Below are 26,252 nucleotides of genomic sequence, written 5' to 3' on the forward strand. Positions count from 1 at the left end.
AGGAAGGTAATTCATGAAGGCAGTTTAGAAAAGCAGGAGGAGTTGCAATCTGGTGGGCCAGTGAGAGTTAACTGGAGTGGAGATCTGACCAGGGACCAGCAATAACTATAGTTGGTCAGACTCCTAGAATCTGGATGCAGACCCTTGGTTTCTCTCCTCTTCCCTGGAGCACTCCAGGGAGTACTATTGCCCATATCCCTGACTTATTATTTCATTTCTCATTCCCTTTCCTACAGGTGAGCAGGAGGGATGAGGAAACAGGAAAGGATTCAGCACCTCTCCCTCCCTCCAACCATCACAACATGCAATTGGAAACCATGTTCACTTTTAATGCTTATCTATCTGTGCGGCTCTGCTTTTTAAATATAGCCATTAACAGTTTTGTATCCAAGCCCATAAGTTTGAGGCTTGGGTCTGAGAGACTAGATGTCACACAAGTACCAAGTGACAGGGCCAAGATTCAAATACTGATCCTCCAAATTCAGATCTAGGCATCTTTCCACTGTACCAGGCTGCTACCCTGTTGTGATATGTAATTCTTTATTGGCTTGGAGTATCTACAGCAAAAACTAAAACAAACAAACAAAAAGCAACTAAGGTTAAAAAAAAACCAAGGGCTAAGTCACCTCACCACATTTTGTAATCTTGGACATTACCGCTGTTTTCCTTCTTAATCCCTTCTTCCAGGGGTGTGACCTCTTGCCATTATAAAATTTTCAGTGTGAACATTTATACCTCAAAAAAATCATCAAACACTATACATTAGGGCTTGATTTATTGTTTTGTTGATTTCTATATGTAAGAGAGTGATGAAGAAAATGTTAAGAATGCAGATTTAACTTAAAAGTGTGTCTAGCTTCCTTTTTTTTTTTTGAGAGGAAGGCAGATTGCTAAATATTTACCAGCACATGGCTCTCTTCTTCTCAGGTCTCCTCCTCCATCCCTGACATTCTTCCATTTTTGTTTCCCACCCCAGAAGCTCTAAAGAATTTTTTAAAATAACATTTTAAATGGAGCAGCTAAGGTTTTAGCATGATCCTTGCATACATCTTTAAAAAAAAAATCCTTTGCCCAGGATAGCTCTTCTGCTATTACTACTATCACCCACTACCCTTCCCCCAGACTTTACTTCTTAGTCCCTGACTGTCGCCAGGCCCTTAACAGGGCCCTGATCTTTTCTGATTCTGATTTTCTGAATATAGAGATTCACGGAGCTGAAATAAACAAACAAACACCATGGTAGCACTAAAAACCCAGAACAGAAGGTAGAAGGCCCATTACTCTTCATTATTGGCCTGAAGAGATGGAATTTCAGTCGGGATGGGGAAAGTGATCATACTTCAACAAAGAAAGAGATGGAGAGCGGAAAAAGGCCCAGGCTACATCATCCCTCATGGTATGAGTTACGAAGACTAAATAAAAACAAGATGCCTGGGTAGTTGTTAGGAGATGATCCTGACAGATCATAAGGACTGCTTTCTTCCTTAGGTCTCCAAGACCTTCCTGGATGATGGTACCCTGTCATAGTCACCCCTTGCTGACCCTAAGCATTTGCAACTGTGCATACTATGGAAACTTATGAGGGAAACACTCAAAATAAAACAGAGAGGAAAAAAGAAAGGGGAAAAAAAATGAAACAAGCCATGGAACTGTGCCCCAGCATCTTTGGTCACAAAGTAATGAAACCCATACAGAGGTATTTAGTTCATCATTTCCTAGGCGGAGAAGTCAGGTCTATAGGGATTCCTGGTCAAGGGGTTCTCTTTTCCATTAATTTGTCATAACCCCTTATTTGGAACTAACCTAAGCACCACCATAGATCACTGGCTAACACAGAAGTTACATCAGCCGAAGCCACCAAGCTCCGGGTGCAGGGCAGGGAAAGGGGGAACAGTTTCAGGGCTCACCCCTGAAAGAACAGCAATTGTTCTGCATTCTCAGCACTTCTCCTTGACTGTCCAATGTTTCCAGCTACAATGCACAATACACTTTGGCAGGAAGGAAGACAGCATGAAAAACTATATTGAGCAGCATTTATAATGTAAGCAGCTTGTGAACTTCCTCTTTAAAAATACAGTAAAATCAGTACTCTACATGCTGCTTGCTAGTGCTGTGTTACCCCTTCAATAACTTTAAAAAAAAAGATGCAAGCACATATACATACAGGTAAAACATATGGATAATGAATTAATGGACTTTTATTATTGAGCAAGCAAAGAGAAAAGATATGGTTTTCTGCACTCTTCTCCAGAATCTGGGACCCATTTTTAGAAATTATGTATTTCCACTTTTATAGCATTACACAGGCTAAAGGTAAAAAGTTCAAATCCACACCTCTGCCTCTTAGAATCACTTGATTTCTTCAAAATTCAACTTAGATGCTTCCTCCTATAGCTAGCCCTAGCAGATCACCCAAGTGGCTAGTGCTCTCCCCCAAGATTATTCTGTAGTTCCTTTTTTTTTTTTAGTAATTTAATACTTTATTTTCCCCAATTACATGTAAAAACAATTTTTAACATTCTATGAGTTCCAAATGTGTACTTCCTTTGTACAAGAAGCAGTATGGCATAATAGAGAGGCAGACCTGCCTCTCGTACACAGAAGCTATTTGATCTGGAGCAAGTCACTTAATTGTCAATTCTCTAGGCAACTCCCTAAAATTCTGTCTTCAGCATAGGGATTTCCATCACCCAAGGAATTTCTGATATCAATGAAATCAGAGGTCCAGTCCATAGCTCTATTTACTTTGTATTTATTTTGGTTTGATTTATCTGTGTATATGTTCTGCTCTTGACTTTGACAGAAATTCCAAAAGGTCCCCAATATACACACTGGATGGATTCTCTGAGGCAAATTTTATGGGAGAACTTGGATAATTTTTGTCGTTGTTAAGTCGTTTCAGTCGTGTCTGATTCTTCATGACCCCACTTGGGGTTTTCTTGGCAAAGATGCTGGAGTAGTTTGACATTTCCTTCTCCAGTCCATTTTATACCTGTGGAAACTGAGGCAAACAAGATTAAGTGACTTGCCCAGGGTCACCCAGCTAGTAAGTGTCTGAGACCAGATTTGAACTCATGAAAATGAGTCTTTCTGATTCCAACATCTTATGAGAGGACAAAAGAGAAATACTCCCACAAAATGCACAGGCACAGGTGGGGTTGCAGTCTGCATCAGTGGAAGGGATATCCACACTTTCGAGATGACAAATTCATTTGATCATTGGACTATCTGCCATCCATCCTTCTCCCCAACAGAACAGAAACTCCTTGAGAGCAGGGACTGTTTTGCTTCTGTTTCTATTATCCCAGCACCTAATCCAGTGTCTAGGATACAGTAGGCATTTAATAAATGCTTATTGAATGAATAAATGCCTATGACACCGATTCTGTGATGAGGTGTTTAGTGATCAACATATCATTTAATAAACGAATCACCTAAACCTTTGGGGACTAGTTTCCTTCATCTGGAAACTCAATTTAATTCAACAAACGTTCACCGATCATCTACAATGTGCAAAGCACAGTGCTAGATGCTAGAGATACAAAGAAAAAAAAAGATTCACAGTTCCCAAGGACCTGGTATTTTACCAGTAGCAGCCTTTCAAGAGATCCAAAGCCTACTTTGTTATGCAATCTATCTGTGATCTCTTCAGCATAGACACTAGACAGGACAGTTTATCATGCCTACTTCCTCATACAGTGCAACTCTTATCCATGTCCTTCTTTTCCAGGGTACAGAGGTGAGCAGAATGAACCTAATCCAAAGACCATGAACAAAGGGCAAACCTACTGGATCATCCTACACTGACAGCAGAAATAAAATGCCCACTCACTCACTGAAGCCAGGTTTTTAATCATCATTTAGGATTTACTGATCTCCTATCATCTGCTAGATGCTGCTTCTCTGGCTCTCTCCACGTCCTAGCTTGAAGTCCTACCTTCTGTAGGAGGCCTTTCCAGATCCTCCTAATGCCAGTGCCTTCCCTCTGCTGATTATTTCCAATTTATCCTGTATATAATTTATTAGACAGTTTGCACTCTGTGTCCCCCATTAGATTGTGAGTTCCTTGAGAGCAGGGACCATTTTTTACCTTTCTTTAAATCTCTAGCATTTAGCACAGTGTCTGGCACATAGCAGGCACTTAATAAATGTTTATTGAATGAATGACATATTCAAATATTGATTTGCATAAATATATTATATGCAGTATGAGTGATAGAATAGTATAGGTTAATATAAATCAAGTCATATTCGGCTACTTATAATATTCCACCGAAGTTTTCATCTAAAGTACAGAGCTGACCCTGAGTTCGTGAAGACTGTGCCAGCACTGCAGAAGCTCTGGCAAGTCCTATAGCAAACTGGAAGGACTTCAAATGTGGACCAATTAACAAGCATTTTATTAAGTGCTACTCACTATGTGCCATGCACCATGTAAGTACTTTTACTACACGAAAAGAAGCAAAAAACAGTCTTTTACCTTCAAGGAGCTTATATTCTAACCAGGAAAAACATTCCTACAAAAAAGCAGTTAGGTGGTACGATGAATAGTGTACTGGACCTGGAGTCAGGAAGATGAGTTCAAATCCTACTCCAGACACTTACTAGCTGGGTGACCCTGGACAAGTCTCTTACCCTCAAACTGATTCATTTTCCTCAGCAGTAAAATGAGAATAATAGAACATGTGTCCCAGAGTTGTTGAGAGAATGAAATGAGATAATATTTGTAAAGTACTTTTCAAACCTTAAAGCACTATATAAATGTTCACTGTTATTGTGCTAGCTATTACATAAATCGGTGCATAGACGATACGCAGAGTAGATGGAGGTTGATGTTAGTGGGGTGAGCATCAGTACCTGGGGTGGATAAGGAAAGGCCCCTTTGCCACAGGTGGCATTTGAGGTGAGAGCTGAAGGAAGACTGGGATTCTAGGGAACAGAGAAGAGGAAGGAGAGTGTTTTGGGTATAGTCTATTCAAAAGGCCTGAGGTGGCAGGTGGAGTGTCATGAGGAACAGCCAGACAAACAGGCTGGACCATAGAGGATATAAAGCAGAGTGATGTATAAGAAGATTGGAAAGATGGGGGGGGGGCGCCAGCTGTGAATAGCTTTAAATGCCAAACAAATTAGTTTTTATTTGACGTAAGAGGTAAGAAGGAGCCACTGGAGTTTACTGAGTAGGGAGGCAACATGGTCATATCTATACAGTTAAGTCCAGAGAGTCTCATCACCAAAAAGCTTGGCCTCAGGGTGATGTAATATATTTCATCTACAGCAACTCTTTTTTTAAAATTTTATTTATTTTATTCTGATCTTAAGAAACAAAATAAGCATTTCTATAACATAGTAGAATGATTGTACATGAAACTACTAATCTATTATGTGCAACTTGCTATTCCTTATAAATATACAATAAAGTTATCATGTAAATTTCTTTTTTTTCTTTTTTTCTTCCTCCCCCCCTACCCTAGAGATGGCTACATTAGAGATATACACACACACACACACACACACACACATACACATATATATGTACATATACTTCTATTTATCAGTTCTTTCTCTGGATACAAATAGTCTTCCTTCATATGTTCTTTGTAGCTAATTTGGCTATTTATAATAGTCAAAATGACTTAGTTGCTACCAAAGCACCAAGGGATATGATCTGCACTGGTGGAGGAACTGACCAGTAATGAAATCCCAGATTCTTGGAGTATTTCAAACATACTGTCCCAAAGAAGATAAAGCACCTCCCCTCCTTCTTTGTAGCAATTGGAGTCAAGAAGTGGGAACATTAAATAGAATATCAGACTCAGTTGCTGTATTTGTTAGTTTTGCTGATTTACTTTCTACACACACACACAAACATTCACACATACACACACACACACACACACATGCACATACCCCCTTCTTTTTTTGGATTCTTTTTTTAAAGGGAATGACTTGTTATATATTTAGAAATAAATATGAAATGAAAACAATTTTTTAAATAAATAAAAAGTTCAATTTTTTATTTCGAAAAATACATATACAATTACCTGCTTTAAGCAAATCTAATATGTGAAGATCCCAAAGAGATGAATTAGAAAACTATAGGACCTTAGAGCTAGAAGGGACTATAGAGGTGAAGTAGTACAATTTCCTGATTTTTAAGATAAGGAAACTTACTTACCCAAGGTTGTGTAGGTAGTAATAAACTGAGCCAGGATCCAAATCCAGCTCTTTTTCCATTGTATCACACGGCCTCCCAAATGACTGTTCACATTGCAAAAGGACAACCAACTTTTCAAAAGGATGCACTGTCATTCTAGTTAAAGAACAATCGTAATAATAGCAATCATTTATATAGTGCTTTAAGGCTTTCAATCTCATTTGATTCTCACAACCACCCTGCAAGGTAGGTGCTAAACCCCTTTTACAGACGAGGAAACTGAGGCAGACAGAGGTTAAGTGACTTCCTAGGGTCATACACAATCAGTAACTAGTAAGTATCTTAGATAGGATTTAAATGCAGTTCTTCCTGACTCCCAGTCCAGCAATACCACCAAGGTATGTTTTAATAATTCCAATTTGTTTGGGGTCACTTGTCTTTTCTGGGCATCAGTTTCCTGGCTTAAACCCAATTCACCCTGGATGTCATTGACTAGACAACAATATGTCCTTTCCCAAGCACCAAGTAGTTATTTTTTGGGCCCTCCAGGCTGGGAGTGAATATAAAATACTAATTATTTCACTTTTGTCCAGCAAGCCTGAGGGTCTTCCCCTCCCAGTTTGATTTATTTTTTTTTTATGCAAGGGTCCATCCCTTGACTCACTTCTTCAACAGGCTTGGTGTTGCCTCACTCAAAGTAAGAACCTGAAAAGGCCTTAGCTTAAAAGGGCCAAGGTCTCCCATTGCATCCTAGGCCATCTCCAGTCATCCTGATCAATATCTGGCCACTGGACCCAGATGGCTCTGGAGGAGAAAGTGAGGCTGGTGACCTTGCTCAGTCCTCCCTCACTCAAAGTCAATCACAAGTCATGTTATAACCTCCCTAACGTCATGGTCCTCTTCCAGAATGAAGGACAAACCACAAAACAAACACACACACACAATTTCACCAGATTCTTCCCACCAGTCACTCCACAGAAGATATGGTACCTTCATTATTGCTCATTTATTTTAAGTCTTTTCAGTCAATCTCACTTACCCACTTGGGGAGCTAATGAGAGATGGGAATTGTTTACTGAGAATAGCTTAGATCTCAGTGACCTTACACATGTCCTTCTCCCAAGGTTGGAAAAACACAAAACAAATAGTTTATAAATTTCTAGGAACATCAGGCTAATGTTTTCTCCATTGTCCATCAAGTGCACAAGACCCTGTACAAAGAGAACACAGAGCTTTGCTTTTCTGGTTGGCCTCTTGATTTAAGATTTTCCAAACCAAGGGAGTTCCTGTGAGCAGGCTCTTCCAGGCTGGGGAGATGGTATAAATTTCCCCTCCCCAAGAACAGTATTGTGTAATTGTGTAATTCCACATTGTGGAAACAATGTGCCCGAAGCATTAATGATTCGACAAACCATGGAAAAGAGTGGACCCTCCAAGCAGGCAAATCCAGCAGTTTTGAGAATTTTTTGTTTTTTCTCTAGTCTGGCCTAAAACAAGTATGGTAAGTGTTAAAGGACAGGGACATAAGTATCATCCAGTGGATATATGAATTTGCTGTCTTTTACTGCTCCAGAAATATTTTGTTCCTCCCTCCTTCCCCACCCCCAAGAGTAGATAAATTCACTCAGAGATTAAAAATGCAGTTGGTGCCTATGGTAAATAAAACATGGAAAACTCATAAATCAGGTATTCACAACTCAGAGGATCCCTAGAATTACATTTTAAACCGTGTTAGCAGCAGGTCAGGGGTAGCCACAGGGCTGGGTTAGCCAGGAGGTACTAGGACTGGGAATCTGGCCAGATAACCAGGGCAGAATGCATACTAGGGATCACAGCCAGGGGAGAGGTCATACAGAACGGAGTAGCCTGTAAGAGCTGCAAAGGATCTCTGGGGTCATTACTGTCATCACTAACGATAGGGTTTTCAATAGTTATGTAAAACTTTCCATCTTGCAGAGGGCTTTACATACAGAGCCTTTGTCACGACCCTGTGAGGTAGGCATTATAAACATTATTACACCCATTTTATAGAGGAAGAAACCAACATTCAGAAAAGTTTGGTGTGATACAACTAGTGTCATGCATGAGCCCAGCTACTCCTCCATGTACACACTAGCTCACTGGTCCAACAGCCATTTCATAAAGAAATGTGGTATAAGGCTGTGTCCAAAACTATGCCACCCCATTTTAGCCTTAATATTGTATTTAGATGAGAACATGTTTCAATCAATCAAATAGACCTTTGAATCGAAATAAAATCACACAAGACGCATTCAGACAGTCGTGTTCAGATTGGCCATACCCCATAGATCATCTGTAAATTACCAAGGGAGCTGAGAAAGGAGAGAATTCCAGAAGTTGCCGCAAATACGGCTTGCCAGTACATCCCTGAGGAGGAATCACCTAGGGAGGGAGGGAAAGAGAGGTCTCAGCAGTGGGAATAAGTTGAGATAAGGATCATCAGAGCTTCAATGGACTGAAGTGTTACGCAATTACTGAGAATACTAAGAATAAGGCCAAAGCCAAGACTTCAGAGTTTTAAAGCAAAGTGAGAGATCCTGGTAAAGTAAGGGTACCCAGTCTGGATAGGTGGATCAGGATCAGCATCCAAACATCCAAATAAGATAAGGCCATAGGCAGATGTATGATCAGGCTGGGGGAGTCACCATCTAAAGACATTTAACTGCTAGGTGACTATGAGCAAGTGACTCTACTTCTCTGAGACATAATTTCTTTATCTGCAAAATGAAGATGATAACACTGGCACTACTTGCCCCAGAGGACTGTTGTGAGGAAATTACTTTGTAAACCTTAAGAAGCTATATAAATATAAGTTATTATATAATGTTATTATTGATAAATGTTAATAATTAATTATGTTAATTATTAATGTTAATAATGTAATGTAATTATTATTATTATAGTGACAATCCAGACTAGTGTCATAGGCAGAGACACAGAGTGTACAGCCAAAAGTTGGTGGCCCCACAGCCCAGTATGGCCAGGAAGCATGGTCAGAATATATACATTAGAGTATATAGCATAGAAAATACAGTAGTATTAGTTTAAATGTTAAGGTCAAAGCTGAGTAGAAAGATCGAGGCAGAAGTATAATCTAAGCATATGGTGAAGTTGGCAGCTGAGCTTCACAGAGAGACATAAACAGCCATACCTTAAGGCTGACCCAGGGATGTACTTCTTTGCTCCAGTGGACCTCCAATGGCCCTGCACCATGGCCCATATATCTATTTATGGGATTCCATCTCTACTACCTCCCCAGGCTACCATTCTCCCCACCCCCAACACACATACACATACACATACACTCACTCACTCTTGCAGTGAGCCTCTCTCCTGAGGTCTATTGGTAGGACCACTACATGCTACAGCCTGGAGTAGAGGGAGAAGATTAACATCAATTCTTTTCCACTCCCTCCCAAATACCGTATTCCCTACCAACTGGGACCTCTCTATTCTCTGACCCCTCCTAAGGGTTTGTAGGTCTAGGGAGTGGGCCACCTGCCTTGTGGCAAAACTGTCCCTGACTGGGGCGAATTGAACTTTGCACCCTGTTCACAATTAAGATTACAGTTAATAGATGGTTATGGCCATCTCTGAGCACTGGCATGTGATGGGATCATAAGGTAGTATTCCAAAGATTTCTGGCACTATAAGTAAGCTCTTCCCTAGCCTTGCTCCACTTTGTACTCTCCCCCCATATTGGACCCACCCAGGGCCATCCTTGGTGTGTCCCTGAGGCCCTATCTCCCCATTATAGGGCCTTGGGTCCTGAGGAGGTCTCTCTCTGAGGTCCCTCCCCAAGGCTTTGTCACAACCTAGGAAGAGCAGGAGCCAAGGAAAGCCCATCCAGGAACCTTCCCTCCCCTTCTCCAGGCTGCTCACAGTGGCTTAGATTCCAATGGGCTCCCAAGGGCCCAGAAGGAACAGGCCACAGAGAATCATTCCCTTCCCACACCCAGTCCCCATTCTCTAGTTCCCACCAGGTCAGATGCTCCTTCCTGGCTGAATGCTGACCCTCCCTTCCATCCCTCCTCCCAGTGGAGGTAAACTAGAATCCTTTGCTACTGTAATCTTCAGTCCTGAAACAACAACCAACAACCCCCTTCACAAAACAGACAGGAGACATGACTGCTCATATTGCTTGGATCAACAGGAAGTCACCAACTATAATCCTTGCAGTAAGATAGGGTACAGCAATGTTTTATCATCTATCCTCTCACTAAGCCTTCCAGACTCCTAGGCATTGCACCTATAAACGCCTGGACTTTGTCTTCTGCCCTACTCTTATATCTAAAGGATCATAGGGCCCTTCTAGTCAGCCTGCAGCTGAACCCTCCCATATTTGTAGACTCCCTGAATTAGGATATGAGTTCCTTAGGAACAAGGTGTATCTTGCTTTCTATTTTTGTGCCAAGCACCTGGCATCTAGTAAGTGCTTAATAAATGCTTTCCCATTCCATTAATCTCACTACACCTGTGCTTGCCCCAAGTCCTCAAAATGTTAACAATGGCTCTGGGCATGAGCAAGGGAGAAATTTGAGTGTAAGGTCAGGGTTCGAGCTTAGTATAAGAGAACAGGATTGGTTTGGAGTGCTAACAGAACACTAAAAACGTTGTCTCAGGATACAACAAGCAATAAAATCTACACATTAGCACAGCCAGAGTACGATTGGATAAAACGCATCTGCTCTCTGCCCTTGTGTTAAGTGCCCTTCTTGGTGTGGGTGGATAAAGACTAGCAGGTGTGGACTGTTCTCAGAGGTGAGGTTCTGCTGGGGGTGGTGATTGTAGCAAAGGTTTAAGATCTCTGGGGAGTCCTTACAATTCAAACTGAAGAGGCCTACGATTAGAAGGAAAGCAGAAAACTGGGGGAAATGTTTTACTGCAAGTTTCTCTGATAAAGGCCTCATTTCTCAACTATATAGAGAACTAAGTCGAATTTATAAGAATATGAGTCATTTTCCAACTGACAAATGGTCAAAGGATACGAACAGGCAATTTTCAGAAGTCAAAGCTATCTATAGTCATATGAAAAAATGCTCTAAATCACTATTGATTAGAGAAAGACAAATCAAACCAACTCTGAGGTACCACTTCATAGCTGCCAGATTAGCCAACATGGCAAAAAAGGAAAATGACAAATGTTGGAAGGGATGTGGAAAAATTGGGACACTAATGCACTGTTGGTGTAGTTATGAACCAATCCAATCATTCTGGAGAACGATTTGGAACTATGCCAAAAGGGCTTTAAAACTAAACATACACTTTGACCCAGCAATACCACTACTGGGTCTGTATCCCAAAGAGATTTTTAAAAAAGGAAAAGGAAAGGAAAAGCACCTAAATGCACAAAAATATTTACAGTAGTTCTTTTTGTGGTGGCAAACAATTGGAAATTGAGGGAATGCCCATCAACTGAGGAATCGCTGAACCAGTTGTGGTATATGATCGTGATTGAATACTATTGTGCTATAAGAAATGACAAGCCTGTGGATTTCAGAAAAACCTGGGAAGATTTATATGACCTGATGCAAACTGAAGTACTCAGAACCAAGAGAATACTGTAGACAGTAACAGCAATATTGTATAATAATCAGCTGTTAACGAAGTAGCTAGTCTCATCAACACAATGATCTAAGACAATTCCAAAGGACTCATGAGAAATTCTGTCCACCTCCAGAGAAAGAATTGTCAGAGTCTGAATGCAGATTGAAGCATACTTTTTTTTAAACTTCACTTTTCTTAGGTTTGTTTTTGGTTGGGGGGGAGGAGACATTGTTTTTTGTTTTGTTTTGGTCTGTGTTTTCTTTTGCAACATAGCTAATATGGAAATGTTTTGCATGACTACACATGTATAATCTATATAATGCTATCTACACCAATCTATTTCAATGCCACATCAAAGGCAATTGCTTGCATTCTCGGGGGTTCAGGGGAGAGGGAAGGAGGGAGAGAATTTGGAGCTCAAAATTAAAAAAAAATGTTAAAAAATTGTTTTTACATGTAATTGGAAAAAAATAAACTATAAGATTTTTTTTAAAAAAACCCAAAGGGGCCTGAAATGAAATCTCTAAAACATTAGTCAGAACTCAAAGGAATTCAAATAAAAAAAAAGCCCAACTCAACAATAACTGGTCTCTTCTTAATTTTAATACTTGAAGGATCTGTGGTTTAATCAGTATGGGTATTTCCCCTTCCTTCAACACAAATAGGTGTGAGGGTCCTAAAGAGTAGCTGTGGCTGGAAACTTTAAATCACCCAGCAGCCAACCTGTTAATGAGCCTCTCTTAATAGAGCTAGGTTGGTTATTGGATCAATCAATCAATCAACATTTATAAGGGACCTACTATGTACCAGGTACCACGCTACAAAGAGGCAAAAGACAGTTCCTGGCCTGAAGGAACTGATATTCTAATGCAGGAGACAACTATGTTTGCTATCTACACGATAAATAAGAAATAATTAACAGAAGAAAGGCACTAGAATAAAGAGAAATTGGGAAAGGTTTGTAAAGGATGGAATTTTAGTTGAGGCTTGGAGCCAGGAAGTCAGTAGGTAGAGTTGAGGAGGGAGAGCTTTCCAGGCAAATTCTAGTCATGAGGGACAGCTAGAGAAAATGCCTAGAGCTAAGAGATGGAAAATCTTGATTGTGGAACCACCAGGAGTACCTGTGAGGGAGTAAAGTATAAGGAGACTGGAAAGGTAGGAGGGGACAAAGTTATGAAGGATCATAGGTTTAGATCTGGGAGGGACCTTAGAAGCCATCAGATCAAACCAACCTATTTTACAGATGAGGAAACTGAGTTTCAGAGAAGGTGGAGTTACTTACCCAAAGTCATACTTGTAAGTGTCCAAAGTGGATGTTGAACCCAGGTATTCTGGGCTGGGCCAATCCTCTAATAGTTTAGGTTTAATATTGGCCAAAAAAAAAGATACCTGTAGATCATTCAACAGTTAATGAAAAGAGGGTTATTAAGCTATAGAGGGAGAAGGCTATTCTGAACATGGAGAGGCAACTGAAAACAATGCCAGTTAATTCAGCCAAATGAATCTCCCTTGCATGAGTTAACCATTGTTATATGCCAGCCAAGGTTCAGAGTGCCCTTTAGCTCCTCATGGCTGCTTTGTACTCCTTGACCAAGAAATGATGTCACCAGCCTGACCCAGCCTTTGGTCCCCTGAACCAACCAAGACTCAAGGATGGTCTTACTACCTTTTAAGGAAAAACTAACCTTCCATGGAAGGAGGAGCCAGAATATTGCTCCTGCCACATCAGGGCTTCCTGACCCCAAGCGTACAATGCTGCCTTGCAGCTGTGATCCAGAGACCTATAGGACACCACTGGGCTCACAATTGCCTTTCCACCCTGGTAGGACCTTCCAGAGCTTGCACAACACCAGAACGGTCTTCAAGACCTTCTAGATGAAAGTCTGTCAAGATGGGCCATGGAGGGGCAGCTAGGTGGTGCCGTGAGTAGAGCACTGGCCCTGGAGTCAGGAGGAGCTGAGTTCAAATGTGGCCTTAGATACTTGACACACTTTTACTACCTGTGTGACCTTGGGCAAGTCACTTAACCCCAATGGCCCTGCCTTCCCCCCTAAAAAAAAGATGGGCCATGAGTAGGACTTAAATGGAAGTTTTCCTCATTCTAGATATAGAAAAAAATTCAACATCATTCAGGTGAACTATATAAATAAAAGCCATGTTGTATATGGGGGGGCATTCAACTTACTGTTTTGTGTTCAGGCTAGGTTTTATTTTCACTATGTGCAATAACACCTCAGTTATCTGGGGGACCATTACCCAGCAATCTTAAGTGTCTAGAACACAGTAAAAACACACACACATACACATACAGAAAAAAAAACACTCAGAAATAAGAAAAAAAAAAGGTCTTTGAGTACTCTGAATTGATATCACAAAACCCCAGCCCAAGTAAATCTCACACTTTTCCCATAGGAGAGTTCCTCGGGCCTTAACTCAGATCCTATTTACTCTATGCATAATTCTAACAAGTTTCATCCTCTGGTTCTCAAGTCAGCCCTAGATTCTAATCTAAGCAGCACATTAGAAGATATTGCGGGTTGGGGGTAGAGCAAGAAGGGAGGGTACTCCTAGGGGCAGAAGACCTGACACTAGCAAAAACTGACAGTTGATAGCTTAAGAGCATGAAAGGTCAAAAAAGTCTCAAGCACTCCCAAGGACTAGTATTCTGAGATTATTTAATGTAGAGGCAAAGCTTCCACACTTCACTATATCCTGAGAGATTCACTGTATGGTAACAGAGGGAAGTATTCCATAGTAAAGCCAAGCACAAGAGCAGATGTTCGTAATTATGACCTTGAGTCATCAAGTAAAATTGTGTTCAGTGCACTCTGCTATTCACCCCAAATAGTTACCATTTTTAAAACTTCTGGTGCTTGTGGTTAGTTTCAGTTATCTGGAAAATTAAGCTGTATGACCTTGGGCAAATAATTTTAACCTCTCAGTGACTATGATGACCATAAATTGCAAAGCAGATGCTGAGCAACATGAGTAGAAGGAGTGCCCCCATGGAGAGTTCTCTACACCCAGGGGTGTGCTGGAACCAGCTCAGACCGGCTCAAGAATCTATTGTTAAATTTTCAGGGTGAGCCTTTATACCTTGGATACCAGCAAATGCTACAAATCAGGGCTCAACTTGTTTTGTTGATTGTCTAGACTTAGGAAAGTGATGGAGAAAATGATGAGGATGCAGATTAATCTTTTTTTTTTTTTGGTAAGCAATCAGGGATAAGTGACTTGCCCAGGGTCACATAGTTAGTAAGGGCCCAAGGGCACAGATGAATCTTAAAAGTGTGTCTGGCTTACCTTTTTTTTTTCCTGGAGAGATGGTTGTTAAACATTTCACATTACACCGCTGCCTATATTCATGACATCAAGGATTCAAACCAAAGAAAAAAATTAATTCATCCCATTCCCCAACAATGCTAGAAAAATGAGTGATAGCTATAAAAACAATTGTACTACTGACCAAGTCCACTACAAAAATCCAAATCAAGTCATTAAGATGACTGAAATAACCAGAACATAGCTTGCTTTGTAAATATGTGTTTGCGTGTTGTCACTCCCATTAGATAGTAAGCTCCTTGAGGGCAGGGCCTGTCTTTTGCCTCTTCTTGTATACTCAGTGCTTAGCACTGTGCCTGGCATATAGTAGGCATTTAATAAATGTTTATTGATCGATTATTGAACAATAGGGTAAGTGTCAGAATAGAGATACAAGGTGCTACAAGCTTATATTCAGATCATTTAATTAATTAGCATTTATTTATTTATGTGCCAGGCACTGTGCTAAGGTACAAAAGGAGGCAAAAGACAACCCTGCCCTCAAGGAGCTTTTCTAACTGGAGAGAGAACATGCAAACAAATATTTACAATGCAAACTATACAGGAGACAAATAGGAAACAATTAACAGAAGGAAGACAACTAGAATTAAGACAGGTTGGAGAAGGCTTCCTATAAGAAGTGGGTTTTTAATTGAGACTTAAAGGAAGTCAGAGAGATTAGGAGTCTGGGAGTGCATCTAATTAGATATATGACCAAAGGATCAATAAAGATCTGAGGTGGAATTTTAACTAGGTTTGAAGGATGGATAGAGTTTCAACAAATGAAGACTGAAGAGCTATGTCTTCAAGGTGGCAGGCACAATATGAACAAAGGCTCAAAGGCAAGAAAACACTAGGTCTGTTCAAAACCAGAAATAAAAAATCCATAGAACATAGAGGATATGTAAAGGAGACGGTATTGGAAAGATAATATCGATGTCATGTTTATTTATTGCTTTACCATTTATAGAATGATTTCCCCCAAAATAACCTGATGGGTAGGCAGTACAGATATCTATCCCCATTTAACAGATAAGGAAATCGACAAAGATAGAGGTTAAAGATCATATAACTTGTGTTAGAGCCAGAAATCACAAAATGGTCAATATTAGATCTGGAAGGAAACTTTGAGATTGTCAAATCCAGTCCCAGTAAAGTAAAGAGATTTATTCAAGTTCACACAGCTAGTAAGTGCTGAATGCGGCCAGGTCTTAGACATCAAAGGGTCTTCCGATTTCAGACCCAACATCTTCCCACAACACCGCTCTGCATCTGATTGCTGTACAACTTATTAAATTGGTTACCAGCTCAATTTCTGCTGTCCCATTCCCAGCTAGGATCTAATGTTTTGAGCAGCTTGGGAATTATGGATTTGATTTGTTAGCCATTATGGATATCAGAACTTATATAGATCAATAAACTCTTGTTGATGACTAGACTACTATTTAATAAATTATAATTCCCAGGTACTCAAAAAGAATGAAAAGACAAAATCCAAAGTCCTTGGAATGGCATTCAAGGACCTTCAAAATCAACTCCCAACTAATCTAGACTCCTCTAACCTAATAGTCCATTACTCTCCAGCACAGGGGTAGTGAACTTGTGCCCTCAAGGCCACATGTGGCCTTCTAGGTCCTCAGGTGCAGTCTTTTGACTAAGTCCAAGTTTTACAGAACAAGTTATTTTATTAAGCAGATTTGTTCTGTGAAGTTTGGATTCAGTCAAAGGGCCACACTTGAGGACCTAGAGGGGCTACATGTGGCCTGGAGGCCACAGGTTCACCACCCCTGCTCCAGCACAAAGTATTAACTAAAACTAGCCTAGTTATCATCTCCAGAATAAGCCATAAATTCCCACCTCTATACTTTTGTCTTTGCTGTGTGACACCCTTAGAAAGACTTTCCCTTTCTTCTCCATCTATCTAATTCCTATCTAACTTTCTGAGTCTAGCTCAAGGCCAGACAGCTAAGATGAGCAGGAGGATACAGAGAGAGATACAGTCCAAGTGTACAAATCAGAGCTTTATATGCAGACACCCAGGCCAAGAAGAAAAATGCAAGTAAAATCATGACCTGAGTACTAAAGTAAGTGGGGTAGGGAAATGAGGAGCAAGGAGTTGGGGAAGGGTCAGTGCAAATAATCAAGGGTTGCCTTTTGCCCTGGGGCCCTATTCATGCTTTTATTGCTAAATAACATCTCCCTTATGAAAGCAATCTAGTCTAGTTAACAGGCATTCTGACTTGTAAGTGGGGAAAATAGTTTTCAGAATCATCCCTCATGAAATAACATGCTTAAGATGCTTTTAGTAAATATAGCAGCAAAAACAGGAAATAGGGCAATGTTAAAGGAAGCCTCTTTCCCCTAGGAGTCAGCTTCCATCTGTCATGTTCCACTGCCCACACTGCCGCTAGGCACATGTATGTCCTGCTATAAATAAGGCATTCTGCCAGGAAGCTCCAGCCAGCACAGAAGCCAGCAGTCCACTTATTGAAAGGTATAAGGCAGAGTAGCACATTATAAAATTTGGAACCTTTATTTTCTGTGGATGCTGCTTGTTTGCTTCTAGTCAATTTGGGATATTGTTATAAATTCTACAACCAAGTCTGTGTGCTTTCATTTTTCCTTGATGGTTAAAGCTAGTGTTCCCCTCTCCTAGCTCACCTTAGTGCTGTCAGCAGCACGCCCCACCAAAGTTGCACTTCCAAGAATGAGTCTCTGGGCCTTTGGCCTTGGAAGTGAAGCAGCAAATACTGGGGGAAGGTAAAGAACTTCCCCAAAGATGACGCTCCTAAGACCATCAACCTCACCACCTTCTTGGGCTACAAGGCTAAAATGACCTACATTCTAGAAAGGGATAGGCTTGGCTCTAAGGTGAACAAGAAGTAAATGGTCAAGGTGGTCGCCTTTAAGGAGATAATCCCATGTTCTTTGTAGGCTTTGGGGGCTATAGATAAAGCCTCATAAACTTTGTACATAACCTTCATAAACTCTTGTTAATGACTAGACCACAATGGCCATGTGCAAAGCCCCCAATGTGTCTGTGATTTTGCTGAGCACATCAGCGATGAGTATAAGAGGCAGTTCTATAAGAACTGGCACAAATTCAAGATGGAGGCCTTCACTAATCCCTGCAAGAAGTAGCAGGACAGTGATGACAGGAAGCAGCCGTACAAAGACTTCAACAACATGAAGAAGTACTGCCGTGTTATCTGGACCATCGCCCATGCCCAAATATGTCTGTTCCCTTTGAGGCAGAAGTGTCTCACCCAATGGAGATCCAAGTGAATGGCTGCATGGTGTGGCTGAGCAATTGCACTGGGCCCAAGAGAAAACGGAGCAGTAGGTGACCATGTCCACTAGGTTTAGGCAGGATGAGATGATTGATGTTACTGGGGTGACTGATGGCAAAGACATCACCAGCTGCTGGCACACAAAGAAACTGTCCCCATAAAACCCACCAAGGCCAATGTAAGGTGGCATTATCAGAGGTTGGCATCCTACCCATGTGCATTGTCTATGGTCCAGATTGGGCAGAAGGACTACTACCACCACCATGCTGAGATTACTAGGGAGAGCAAATCAAGGATGTTAAATTGATAAAAAGAATGCATGTCCCAATTATGGGCTATCTGAAAACCCTCTGGGAGGATCTGTCCACTGTGGCAATGGGAACAGTAACTTCATCATGCTAAATTGTTGTATTATTGACACCAAGAAGTATATTCTTACCCTATGAAAGTCCCTCTTAGTACAAGAGAAGCATCATACTCTGGCAAAGATTAACTTAAAATTTATTAAATTTGGCCATGGCCTCTTCTAGACTGTGGAGGAAAAGAAAGCTTTCATGGGAACACTCAAGAAGGGTCTCCATTGCTAAAGAACAGACAGCTTAAGGTTTCCAAGCCAACTGGGATCTGGTTGACTCTCAATAAAATTGAAATTATTTTGACAATAAAATAAAATAGCATTAGAATTTCTTACCATTGGCACAGCAATAAAAATAACTCACACTTCTATCATACACTAACATGTATAATTGCTTCTATAACGTAAGTAGTGTAAAGGCTATTATCCCCACTTCACAGATGAGGAAACTGAAGCTCAACTTGCCTAAGCTCCCACAGTATCAAGGCTGGGACTTGAATCAAGGTCTCCTGACTCCAAATTCACTGTTTTTCCCACTATGTGAAGATGAATACAATAGCAATACAAAACATTATACCAATATGAAAAGTCCCATGCCTTGACTAACCGTCCCTGGAGTTAAAAGCTAAATCTTTATATAATCAGCTTATGAAGGTGAAAATTATTTTAACAAATGAGCCAATCCCTGAAGAAGATATGAAGAAGTTCTTCATTCTTTTTGGTTGAGGTAGGAGACCATGGATGCAAAATGTTATATACATTGTCAAATGTGGCCAGTGTGTTGGGTAGTTTTGCCTAACTGTTTTTCTTTCTTACAAGGGAAAGCTTAATTGGCAGGGATGGGAGGGGAGGATATCCAGAAATGTAATGATGTAAAATACAAAGGAGACTAATAAAACTGACTTTTTAAAAAAAACATAGCCAAGCAACTGCCTTATTCTATTCAAGTCTTCCCTATGTGACCAAACCCCTTTCTCTGAACCTTTCCTACCCTTATAAAACCCTTACTTAGCTTGTGTTCCATATGTATATTCAACGACCTGCTTTCTGCAAGTTAATCTGATAAATTAATCCTTCAATTTTGTTATCCCTCCTGCATAGAATCATAAAATCGTAAATATTTGGTAGAATCTTAAACAGTTATCTGGTTCAGTCTCTAATCGAGGCAAGAATCCCATCTACAACATACCCGATAAGGGGCAGTCTAACCCCTGCTTAAATACCCATAATAATTGGGAAGTCACTGCCTCCAAATTAATCAACCAACAAGTAGCTACCATGTACCATCCCCAGTGCTAGGCATCGGGGAATACAAAGACAAAAGTGACATAGTCCCTGCCCTCAGGCAACTCAATGTTCTATCAGGAAAAACAACATATACACATATTAGTAGACACAAAATTTTTATGTAGCATTCCCTCTGGGAGTTACTTCCCTAATTCATACTCATAATGGTGGGGTCAGTTCCCACAGTAGTGACTATTACCCCAAGGACGCAAGGCACTCTCTGAGTCCACATTTCTAAAACTAGAGCTCACATGCCCCTATGGGCACATTTACATTTAATAGTCATCCAGTACATACAATTAGCTCAAAGTAGAGGCATTCGCTAAGGCCATAAAACACTCCCCCTATTAACTTGGGGCAAACACAAATATACACAGCATCAGGTGGAAGAATGAGAACATATAGAGAGTATAGTAGTAGTGAGGCACACATGTAGAGAACACGTGGGGCCTCCAGCACTATAGGATCCTGATGTTCTTTCTCTTCTCCTGATGTCCTCATAGTGTTCCCCAATTTCTGGTCAAGCCATTTAACTAGGCTCCCTTAATCTTCTCTTTTCCAATACTTGACTCTCAACTACCAGGGCTAATATTCCCTTGAATTCATAGCTGATGCTATTCTCTGCCCCCCTTGCCAGGGGTCATATATTCCTTGGGCCACCTCTATTGATTATTCTCTTGAGCCTGCTCTTTGATGAGCACCAACTGGGTGAATCCAGTCAAACTCCAGTCAAACACAAATAAGTGTTTGAGACAGGATTTTAACTCATGTATTTGGTGAACATGGTAGGAGGGGAGAGAAATAAGGGGTGGAAAGGCAAATTCATTCTTCCTGCTACTTACACACTGCACTCTGGTAGAGGGTAAAAGTAAAAGAAGATCTCCTCTTTTTGAGAAGGTTCTTCCTCCATACCTTCTTCCTGATTTGTCTCCAGAGCCAGCAAACTAGCTTTTTAAAGGTAACTGAAGCATGGCTGGACTTCAGTAGGTTAATGACAACTTGCCCTTCTCATTCTATCATGTGATTAAAGATTTGTTTACACCTTGTAAAGGGCTAACAAAGAGTTTAAACCCTTTTTTACACTTAGTTTAAAACCTCAAGACTTCCTTGCCTCTGTCATCTGCCCCGACTCCAAGTGAGTAAAATCTACTGGGTTGGAGTGGGAGGAACGAGCAAAAATGATTGATCAGATTGACCTGAACAACTCCCCACACATATACATATTAACTACCGGGAAATTTTGGAGACTGAATGAAGCACTAGTAGCTGGAGGGAGGAAGCATGAAAGTCTTCATGTAGAAGGTAGTACTTGAGCACATGACCTTGGAAGAGGTCATATATTCTAGGGATGAGGAACAACAGAGACACAGACAGGAAACAGGGACTCACCTATGGGTGGAAGAGCTAGAATACTAATTTGGTTAGAACGTAGAGGCTGTGAAGAGGAGTAAAATATAATAAGGTTGGATAGGTAAGTTGGAGCCACATTCATAAATTTCATTAAATGTTAAACAGAGGAGCTTGTATTTAATCCTAGAGGTAATGGACAGCTGACTAGGTGGTACAGTAGGTAGTGTGCTGACTTGGAGACAGAAAGATCTGAATTTAAATCCTGTCTCAAACACTTATTTGTTTTGTGATCCTTCATCTATAAAATGGGCTTAGTAATAGCACCTGAAAAGATCTTAGCTTAAAAGGGACAGGGTCTCCCAATGCATCCTGGGCCATCTCCAGTAATCCTGATGAATGTCTGGCCACTGAATCCAGACGTCTCTGGGGGAGAAAGTTAGGCTGGTGACCTTGCACAGCCCTCCCTCACTCAAATCAAAGTCAACTGAAAGTCATGTCATCATCTCCCTGATGTCATGGTCCTCTTCAAGAACAAAGGACAAATACAACAACAACCAACCAACACAACAACAACACAATCTCCCAGAGTTGTTGTGAAGATCAAATAAGATAACATGTAAATCAGTTTGCAGGCCTTAAAAGGATTTTTTAAATGCTAGCTTATTATTATCAATAGGAAGACACTGGAGTTTATTGAGTAGAGAAATGGCATAGTCAGTCAGATCTGTGCTTTAAGGAAATCACTTGGGAAATTTCTGTGAAAATGTTTCTTCATAACAGAGAAGTCTGAATTATTATGGTATTAAAAGATGACATATGTTGATACTATAAAATACCATACATATATTTTATGCATTTCTGAGTTTCTAAACTTTTTTTGTGTTGTCTTCTAGCCTTCACATGTTGTCTGTGGCTTCAACAAAACTCCCCAAAAATTCCCATTTAATTTTTTATGCTGACCTGTGTTTCAACAATCTGGCTAGCAGCTGATGTGGCGGTGAAAGACCAACACAAGCCTAACAACAAGCACACTGCCAAAGGCCAGGTTCGTTTGATCTGCTTTACTAAGGAAAGCACCGTTAAGGGGTTAACGAGCTTACTTTAATTCAGCATACAAATACCATTCACTTAGTTCAGGGGAAAAAGCCAGCACCCTGAACTATAGAGCAAATACAAACAAATTACAAACATTGACAGACAGACCAAATACAACTCATAGTTACCAACATCTAAGTTCAGCCCGGGAGCTCATAACAAAGGCTGGCCCAAAGTCACATGCACCACCATGGCTGTGGTAAGAGCTCCGGAAAATAGAAAGCCAACCCCTGGTTTTATATCTTTTTCAGGGTCAAGGGTGAGTCACACATGTGACCTAAAATTGTCACAAAGAGGTGACTTAAACCCACGTGGTCTAAAAACCTCCAATGTCCCAAACATGTCTCTCAAACCCATGTGTAAACTAGGCCCTCCCCTGAGGCAAGGAGGTCACGAAGGACTCCCAATCTAATCAAGGAAACAAAGGCCAAACTCTTCAAGGGCACTTGGTTGAACTGAGTGCTAAGAGCCCATTTTGTTTGCCAACACAACCTGCTATATATTGAAACCACAATGGGGAGAGTCATGTTGTGGAAGGAATAACTGTCGATATATGGGGTGAGGGAGAATGAGGAGTTGAAGATGTCCCTGAGGTTCTAAACTTGGATGACTGGAAAGATAGTGGTACCCTAAACAGAATTAGAGAAATTCAGAAAAAGGGTAGGTTTGGAAGTGAAGGGAAAGGGAAATGAGTTCTGTTTTGGAATTGCTATTAGGGAATACAAGATGAATTTGAAATGTCTATGGGACATTCCATCGGAAACATCCAATATGCAGTCGGAAATGAAGGCCTAAAGCTCACAAGAAGACTAAAACTGCACATATAGACCTGTAAGTCATCTGCAAAGAAGTCATCTGATAAGGTCTCCAAGTGAGAGAGTGTAGAGAGAGAAGAAACAAGACCTAGGACAGAACCTTAGGGTCTTAGCGTACACCCATAGTTTAGGGCTGATGCTAAAGCAAAAGAACCTGAGGAGAAATCAAACAGACAAATGAACCAAGTAGAGAACCAAGAGAAATCAAACAGGCAAATGAACCAAAGGCAGATGAAACCATTTTTGGATACTTCTCTTTTTTTTTCTTATATTGAGTTAAAATCTGACTTCCTATCACTTCTACCCATTGGTTCAATCCTGTCTTTTACACCACATAAAATAGTCTGATTTTGCTTCTATGTAAATTCTTTTGCTTCAGAAACCCATAAAACAAAGAAAAATGATGTAATGTCTTTCTGGTCCCCTTTAGATAGTGGTAAAGTAACAAACAGAAAAAGCAGTGCAGGGCTAAGAACGATAAGGTTTTTAGATTATATAAACATTCATATTACCGTTGATACTTTAAATATGAAGTCTTTCTCCCAAAAAACCATCAGAGTTGGTATACCAAGCCAGGAACTGAACTATATCAATATTGACATTCTTGCTACAAGTGAGACCATAAGAAGGCACAATGAAATTAAAGAAAGACAGCTCCCTGGCTCTCCTTAGAAAAGTAAATAAAATGGGGACAGAATTTATTTCATTGTTCACTTTAAGGCAACCACAAACATTATTTCATGGGACACTTGGTCATCTTGACTTGCAGGGATCATGAAAAGAATAACCAAAAGATCACTATAATGACAACAGTGTTTTAGCCATCAGTGATGCTCAGAAGGACCATAAATGGGATGGAGCAACCAGCTTTTCCCCTTGGAAGCTGACTTCAGAAGGTGCTGACAGCATCTGTAGTCCTTCAGCAGCATAAAAACAATGGACCTTAGCACCTAGTTAGCAAGAATAATTAAAAATAGGAAGCTACCAGATGGCCTGCTTCCTCCCCCTAGGGGCTACACCCCAGTAAGCTGCTCTCCAGCCAACCTTGCACTTCCCCCCACAATCCCAGCAGCAGTCTGATGGGTCCCAGTCTCTTCTCTCATCCCAAATGAATTTGTCTTTAAAAAAAACCTCAAATTTCATGCCACTTGCCCCAGACACAAAAATTGCTAATTATTGCTCTGATACTCAATGGCTATGTTAATAAAGGTGATGGGGTGGGGAAGGAAAAGAAGAGAATACAATGAAAAATACAGTTTAGAATTAAGAAATGATAGGCGCTAAATGCTCATAAAATACACAGAAGCATGATGCCTGTATGTTTTTGTTATATACCAGCTGTATGACATACTGGCACCTCTGATACATATTATCTGTGTGATTCTGGGCAAGTAAGTCATTAGACTCTATCTGGTCATTATCATACTCTAGACAACTCTCTAAAACTATAGTTTGCCAAGAAGGTAGCAATCTGCTTTAGTAAATGACATTTCTCATTTGGGAATTCCCTATATCAATAAATCACAGGCCCAATCCAAATCTCAATCTCTTATCATCACAATAGTGAGTCCACTGAAAACTCTGGCTCTAGATATCCTTATTTTTCCCAAGTTCAATATGGGCTGTTTAATTTTTTTAATTAAAATTGTTTTAAATAGAAGAGGATTTACCATTACTAGATTTCAATTATATTTCAAAAATAATGACTAGCAAAACTGTCTAGGACTGGATTTTAAAAAATGGAAAAATAGATGAGTGAGATGAGATAAGCAAAATCAAAAGCAAGAAATTCAAGAACATAAATGTCTGGAAAAGAGAATCTTCACTTCAAGAACTGGGAACCAATTCAGCAGAAAACATGTTTATGTCAGTACCTTACACTATGTATCACAATAAACTCTAAATGGATAAAAGATCTAAACATAAAAAGTTTCACCATAAAAAGGAACAAAAATGGAAGTTTATGCCTTTCACTATGATTTGATAAGAATTCATAACTAGATAATGAGGAAAAGGAAATGATAAAGGATGAGATAGAGAAATTTAATTATATAAAATTAAAAGTCTTTCACACAAAATTGGTGCTGACAGAAGAGAAAATTCAAAATGGGGAAAAATCTTTGCATAAATATATAGAAAATCTATAAAAGTAAACAATAGACAAATGGTCAAACAATATAAACAATGACTTCAAAAAAGAAATATTAACTATCAATAACCATACGAATTCTTTTCAAAATCTCCAATAATCACAGAAACTTAAATTAAAACAACTTTGATATATCATCTCATCAAACTGGAAAAAATAGGGAAGTTCAAAGGCTTTGGGTAGACAGGCATAATAATTATTATCGATAGAGTTGTGGATTGGCCCCAATATTTTAGAGGGGAAAAATGGAATTCTGAAAGAAAAGTTACTAACTTACTTGTAATCCTTGACCCAGAGATCCTACTGCTAGGTAATATGTAGGAAGTTAAAGATAACGAGAAAAGAGCTACTTACTGAAAAACATTCGTAGCAATATTATTTTTAATATCAAGCATCTGGTAACAAAATAGGGACCCAAGGATTAAAAAATCCCTGAATGAATCGTAGTATATGAATGTAATGAAATATTATTGTACTCTAATTTCTAAAAGTATGGGAAGACACATAAAATAATGATGCAAACCCAGCTGATAAATGTTCAAATGACATGAATAGTATTCTTTTTTTCTTTTTAAATGTATAAATACAGAGTAAAAAAAGCAGAGCCAAAAATCATATACAAAATTATTACAAAAACTAAACAAAAACAACACAAATTAACAAAATTTGGGCCAAAGACAATGGAAAATGTTGACACTAAATGATTAAAGTTAAAACATACTTCCTACCTTCCCATATTTGGAGTCAGAAGACCTGGGTTTAAATCTCAGCTCTGTTATTTACTAGCTATATGACCTTGGGCAAGTCACATAGCTTCCTTATCTATAAAAGGAGAAGTTGGGACTTGATGACTTTTGAGGTCCCTCCC

General features: G+C 39.9%; 1 pseudogene; it reads left to right on the top strand.

The window, feature by feature from the left end:
- LOC118835324 overlaps positions 1-18,920 on the top strand; it is a 119,802-nt pseudogene extending 100,882 nt beyond the window's left edge.
- Positions 18,921-26,252: the final 7,332 nt, after the last annotated feature.

Source organism: Trichosurus vulpecula, chromosome 1, assembly GCF_011100635.1.
Source record: "Trichosurus vulpecula isolate mTriVul1 chromosome 1, mTriVul1.pri, whole genome shotgun sequence".
In the NCBI taxonomy this organism is placed as follows: domain Eukaryota; kingdom Metazoa; phylum Chordata; class Mammalia; order Diprotodontia; family Phalangeridae; genus Trichosurus; species Trichosurus vulpecula.